The sequence below is a fragment of the Rhipicephalus microplus genome, unplaced genomic scaffold (assembly GCF_043290135.1).
Source record: "Rhipicephalus microplus isolate Deutch F79 unplaced genomic scaffold, USDA_Rmic scaffold_351, whole genome shotgun sequence".
NCBI lineage: Eukaryota > Metazoa > Arthropoda > Arachnida > Ixodida > Ixodidae > Rhipicephalus > Rhipicephalus microplus.
Genome location: NW_027464918.1, coordinates 92,927 through 99,570, shown reverse-complemented (window position 1 = coordinate 99,570; position 6,644 = coordinate 92,927).

Genomic DNA, 6,644 nt, shown 5'->3' with positions numbered 1-6,644 from the left:
GTCTTACACTTAGTTCAATGATATCGGAAAATTATTTTTTTTTCGTCTTCCTCAAAGCAGACAGGCAGGGCATTTTAAACCAGGAAGGTTGGAAGCTGGCGATGGCTATGCAGCTAAGAGCATCTGCAAAGAATCAACCGTTGCTCTTTGCTATAGGAAATGGTACTATATCATAACTTCAAAGAAATCATGCATCTTAGTGCTGCAGCTCTTGATCTCTTATGACCGGTCAGTCGCCTCGAATGTCGAAGAAAATCTGTTTGCCCCTATTATAGGAAGTGTAAGGAATGCTGCGGGGTCTAGGCGTACATAAACGCTGCTGATGAAAGCAGTCGCTTTCCAAGAGAGAGAGAAAGAGAAGAAATATAGGAAAGGTTGGGAAAACTAAGCTATGTCGCATTTGCAACTCTACACAAGGAGAGAAGAGAATAAGGGAGTAAAGGAGAGAGAAAGAGAGGAGAGACCACATTCACCGTGCAGGTTTTCACAGTCGGTCGCTCAGTGATGCTGCCTTCAAGAAATGTAGAAGACACTTGACGAAACAACAGAAAAGCTGTAAATTGAGCACAACACGAATTCCATTCGTCCCGTTATTCAAAGACATCGCAGTAACATATGTAGGTTTGTAAGCAGTTTTGATTATCAAACAAAAACGGCGTTTGCGTCCGGAGTTCCACTTGCCCTGGGAAGTTCGTTCAGCTGAAGTAACTGCTGTCGCCATTGAGAGGGATCCTTGAGGGAGGTGGTTTATTTATGGCGTTTTTTTTATTACTCTTAAATGGCTGACATCCTGTCATGTGAACCATGTTGGTGCAGTGAACCAGTCGCGCACTTTCCCTTTGAGTGCACCTTCTTCAACTCCGGAAGAGCGACCTTCTCAGCCGCACTGTAGGCCAGCTGCACAACCGTCCTTTCAAACAGGTTAATAGCCTGGGGACTTGGCCCACCCGGTCTGTAACACAAGCTGCTCTGAGGGTGTTGTAACGGCATCCTCAAGAAACCAGACTTGGTGACAAACTTGGACTGGCACACAATGTTGTTATGTGGTACTTAGATGGGGCTCCAGTCCCGGCATTTTTTTTTTGCCTACATTCACAAACATTTCTGCCAGATTCTACTTCTCTTTCACTCTTTTACACCCCCTTTTCTTCTTCCAAAGCACAGAGTGGTGAACCGGAGTCTTCTTTTGGTTAACGTACCTGTATTTTATTTATCTTTCTTTCTATCTTATAACTCAAACCATTTTGGCCTGTGTTGGAACTCGCAGCATTTTGGGAGGATCATTAGCGTGTTCGGGTTGTTTCATTCATCAACAGTGACCGGCAAAATAGCCGTAGGTTGCGTCACTTAGGCGGCCGATCACGCCTAACAAGCGACGAAGACGACGACTTCAGCAAGTATGGCTAATAATACGGATTAAATAGCTCCCCAACTGATTCAGCCAGTTCCCCTGGCTTACGCACGCGCGATTCTTCTCTACCATTCCGTGTAATGCAGTGCGAGATTGCTTTGTTGGAAGTTCCTACTTTTTTTCGCGTGTAGTAATACGCTTATGTACCCGAATTGCTTGACGTGGCTCAGGGAATAGAAATTTTTGTCGGTACAGCTTATCTGCCTATGAAAAAGCAAGCAAGAATTATAATGAAGACGGATAAGGATTACCAGGGGTGGGAAAGGCGAACTACAAGCGTCGGAGCGAAGACAGCATGTTCTTCGTCTGGTTAAGGTGCACTAGTCAGTGGCTCGTCAGAACACGTGTGCTTATTCTCGCCAAATAATACTACCTTTGTTTTTACGTGTAAAAACATGATCATAAAGTGAATAAAAGTCTCCTAAGGTGTCTTCAGAGGGCATTGGAATCCACTAATAACACCTGCTAAAAAACAAAAGCGCCATTTGCGAAATTTAGTTAATATATGGCTTCATCATATATGTGACAAGGCCAGGACATTTTAACACGTGTTATTTAAGTGTTTGCACGTCATTAATAATATCTCAAATAATAAGATGACCTTCTCTCTATTTAACATCCTGGCCGCATCCTGTAATCTTCGACAGAAAATGCACCGGTGTTTGGTGGGAAGCAATCTACTACCGATGAATAGAAGCGTCAGTTAAAGCGTCAATCCTTGCAGATTTAATCTCTTAAGCCGATGGAACTACCAACGGTGGACCGCACGGCGACGCCAGTCGATAAATTAGGACACTCAAGGTTGGCAATTTTGACTGAAGCAATGCGTAAAAAAAAATTGGCGACAAAAACACTTAAGATACAGGACACAACAGTGATGACTCTGATGAGTTGTGCAGTTCACAGAACACTGAAAATTTTCTCTCCCGAAAACGAAAAAAACACTCTGGCGTCGTTAGCTCTGCCATCTGGCGGACTCGCCATAACCTAAGCGTATTGTCGTGGTCGGTGCAGTCTCAAGGGTGCGCTGCAGTCTTCACGCGAGTAGTTTTTCAAAAGCATGTTCAAGAACAACAATTCTATGCAAACACGTCGTTAAGCATATGTGATAAATTTTGCTGGATATATATATATATATATATATATATATATATATATATATTGAATACCTTCTACCGAAAACGAGGAAACCGCAAGTGGACATGGAGGAGCCTTAATGGCGAAAATAAGAACGAAATAGACTTTATAATGAGTGCACACCCAGCCATCATGCAGGATGTGGAAGTGGTTGGCAAGGTATGATGCCGTGACCATAGAATGGTACGGTCTCGAATTCACCTAGACTTGAGGAAGGAACGACAGAAACTAATACGCAAGAAGCCAATCAATGAGCTAGCACTGAGAGGGAAAGTACAGAAATTCAGAGTCTCGCTTCAGAACAGGTACTCGGCTCTTAGTGAGGAAACCAACCTTAGCATAGATACAATGAATGATACTCTGACGAGTATCATTACGGAGTGTGCAGTGGAAGTTCGAGGCAGGGTAGTTAGTCAGGACACTGGCAAGCTTTCCCAGGAAACGAAGAATCTCATTAAGAAGCGTCAAATCATGAAAGTCTCAATTACAACAGACAAAATAGAACTGGCAGAGCTTTCGAAGTTGATTAATAGGCGTAAGGCATCCGATGTAAGAAGGTATAACATGGAGAGAATTGAACATGCTCTGAAAAACGGAGGAAGCGTCAAAGCAGTGAAGAGAAAACTTGGGATAGGCAAAAATCGGATGTATGCACTAAGGGACAAAGAAGGCAAAATAACTACCAATATGGATAGGATAGTTAATATAGTGGAGGAGTTTTACAGAGATCTGTACAGTAGCAGGGACAACCACGATTTTAATACTATAAGAGCTAGCAGTAACCCAGATTACACCCCACCAGTAATGACAGAAGAAGTCAGAAAAGCTTTGGAGAGCATGCAAAGAGGCAAAGCTGCTGGTGAGGATCAGGCAACATCATATCTGCTGAAAGATGGAGGACAGGTTATGTTAGAAAAACTAGCCACCCTGTTTACGAGGTGTCTCCTGACGAAAAGAGTACCGGAGTCTTGGAAGAACGCTAAAATCATCTTAATACATAAGAAAGGAGATGACAAGGACTTAAAGAATTACACGCCGATTAGCTTGCTCTCTGTAGTATACAAGCTATTTACAAAGGTAATTGCTAACAGAGTAAAGAAAACATGAGAATTCAATCAACCAAATGAACAAGCAGGATTTCGAACAGGCTACTCAACAATCGACCACATTCATACTATCAATCAGGTAATAGAAAAATGCTTAGAATATAACCAACCACTATACATAGCCTTCATAGATTACGAGAAGGCGTTTGATTCAGTAGAAATATCAGCCATCATGCAGACACTGCGGAATCAGGGCGTCGTTGAAGTATATATAAGCATCCTGGAAGAAATCTACAGGGGATCAACTGCTACCATAGTGCTTCATAAAGAAAGCAACAGAATACCAATCAGGAAAGGTGTAAGGCAGGGGGACACAATCTCCCCAATGCTATTTACCGCGTGATTACAGGAGGTTTTCAGAAGCCTAGAATGGGAACAGTTAGGGATAAGAGTTAATGGAGAGTACTTTAGTAACCTGCGCTTCGCCGACGACATTGCATTGCTGAGTAACTCAGGGGATGAATCGCAACTCATGATTACGGAGTCAGACAAGGAGAGCAGAAAGGTGGGTCTTAAAATGAATATGCAGAAAACGAAATTAATGTACAACAACCTCGGAAAAGAGCAGCGCTTCGATATAGGTAATAGTGCACTTCAAGTTGCGAAAGACTATGTCTTCCCGGCTGGGGCGGCTGCATTTCCGATGGAGGCGGAAATGTTGTAGGCCCGTGTACTCAGATTTGGGTGCACGTTAAAGAACCCCAGGTGGTCAAAATTTCCGGAGCCCTCCACTACGGCGTCTCTCATAATCAAATGGTGGTTTTGGGACGTTAAACCCCACAAATAAATCAATCAATCAATCAAGACTATGTCTACTTTAAGGCAGGTAATAACCGCGGAGCCGAACCACGAGATTGAAGTAACTAGAAGAATAAGAATAGGGTGGAGCACATTTCACAAGCACTCTCAAATTATGACAGGTAAATTGCCACTATCCCTCCAGAGGAAGGTATATAACAGCTGTATCTTGCCGGTGCTTAGCTACGGAGCAGAAACCTGGAGACTTACAAGGAGGGTTCAGCTGAAAATGAGGACGACGCAGTGAGCAATGGAAAGAAAAATGGTAGGTGTAACCTTAAAGGACAAGAAGAGAGCAGAGTGGATTAGGGAACAAACGGGGGTTAAGGATATCATAGCTGAAATCAAGAAGAAGAAATGGACATGGGCATGGCATGTAGCGCGTAGACAGGATAACCGCTGGTCGTTAAGGGTAACTAACTGGATTCCCAGAGAAGGCAAGCGGGTTAGAGGGAGACAGAAGGTTAGGTGGGCAGATGAGATTAAGAAGTTTGCGGGTATAAATTGGCAGCAGCAAGCACAGGACCGGGTTAACTGGCGGAACATGGGAGAGGCCTTTGTCCTGCAGTGGACGTAGTCAGGCTGATGATATATATATATATATATATATATATATATATATATATATATATATATATATATATATATATATATATATATATATATATATATATATATATATATATATAGTCTAGTAGATCCTCCGTGAGCGGTCACAACGTGGTTTATTTCGACGTTTCGGCCTAGAGTCTGGCCTTCATCAGGAATAAAGATACAGTTTGTCGGTGCTCAGCTTTATACAATCTCAAATCAGAGGGCAAGGTAAGAGGGAAAAAAAAAGGAAAAGAAAAAAAGAAAAGAAAAGAAAAGGAAAGAAAAAAAAAGAAAAAAAAGAGAAAAATAATATACGGTGAACGCCCCTCGGGTGCCCCCCTTCCACTTTTCCCTCCACTCCCCCCCATCTCTCTCCCCCCTCTCCCCTTCACCTTTCTGATGTCAGCGGTCTCTGTATGTTTCCGTTCACTAGCGCATTCCTCCCGATCAGACGGTCCCTCCTGGCACTGGCGGTTCGGTGTGGGGCAAAAAAGAGCTTTTCAGGAAGTCCTAAGCCTTTAACTGCTCGGGGTCCCGTAAACAATTCGTCGTAGAAGGACGGGGGCCGCGTATTGTGGCAGAGGCTGGTCAGCGGGCATTTTAGGAAGTTCTAAGCCTTTAACTACTCCGCGCCCTGTCAACATTTCGTCGTAAAAATAGGGGTGCCCCGTATTGCGGTAGGCTGTGCAAGCGCGTGCAATGCGAATTCCTGGCCCGCTTCTAAATTACGCGTGTCGTGGGGGCCTCCCGGCTGTGCACATGGTTGCTGTTGGGCATGTCGTGCATGGCACAATTGATTGGGTAGTAAAATAAAACAGAAAACAGACGACAGCTGCACTTAGGAAGAGTAGTTACACTTGGAATTGTTTTAGGTTGTCCAGTGCCCTTCGCAGCTGCAGTGCCGTGAACTCAGTTACTATTTTCATCGTTGCCGTTATTGTTTTCTAATGCTTTAATTGCTGCAAGTGTACCAGGATTCTCATTTATTCCTCTATCGAGGGTGTTAAATCGGTGGATAAGGTATGACTCTCGTTGTTCACGTTCTCGATTTGATTTAAATCCCGTCTCTAAGAGCGTTACTGATAGTTTGTCGAATGCATGGTCGGGAAGATTGAGATGTTTTGATAGAGGTAGACTTGGGGCTGATTTCGCATGGGCTCTGTGATTATTGAAGCGAATCCTAAATGGTGTTTCTGTTTGTCCGATGTACTGCATACCACACACGTTGCATTCGAGTAGGTACACCACATTAGAAGAATCGCATGTTAGGTTTCCTCGTATGTTAATCGAAAACTTGGATTGCGTGCTGGTTGCTTTGTCTGTTTTTCGCATCGCCTTACATACAAGACATCGTGGCTTTAAGCAAGGGCGGCATGAATTATTGGGGGGTGATGTGTTAATTTGGGAGTGGACAAGGGTGTCTTTGAGGTTACGTGGTCGTCGGTAAACGACGCCTGGAGCGGATGGGAATGCGCGTTTCAGACGTTCACTTTGTTCCAGAATGTTGTAATGTCGTTTAAGGATTTTGTTTACATTGGGGAAGTTTGTGCTGTAAGTCAAGCAGAGGTTTGTTCGTTGTGGGTCTTCTCGTGGTGGTC